Here is a 240-nt window from a genome sequence, read left to right on the forward strand (position 1 = left end):
CGTCAGATCAACATAACAGCATTACCCTAACCCTATATTAGCTTAGTCAGACATTTTGGATATATAATGACAGTGTCGCCAGAACTACAGACTGTTATCCCCATACGCCATGATAATTACTGACCTGGATAACCGCATGCTTTTGGGAAAATATAAGCCAACGTTGTACCAGGAGAATCTATCCCCGAGATTCCACGTCACAATATAACCCCAATTTTAATGTAATGCATATAAGCTACG

Source organism: Penaeus monodon, chromosome 32, assembly GCF_015228065.2.
Source record: "Penaeus monodon isolate SGIC_2016 chromosome 32, NSTDA_Pmon_1, whole genome shotgun sequence".
In the NCBI taxonomy this organism is placed as follows: domain Eukaryota; kingdom Metazoa; phylum Arthropoda; class Malacostraca; order Decapoda; family Penaeidae; genus Penaeus; species Penaeus monodon.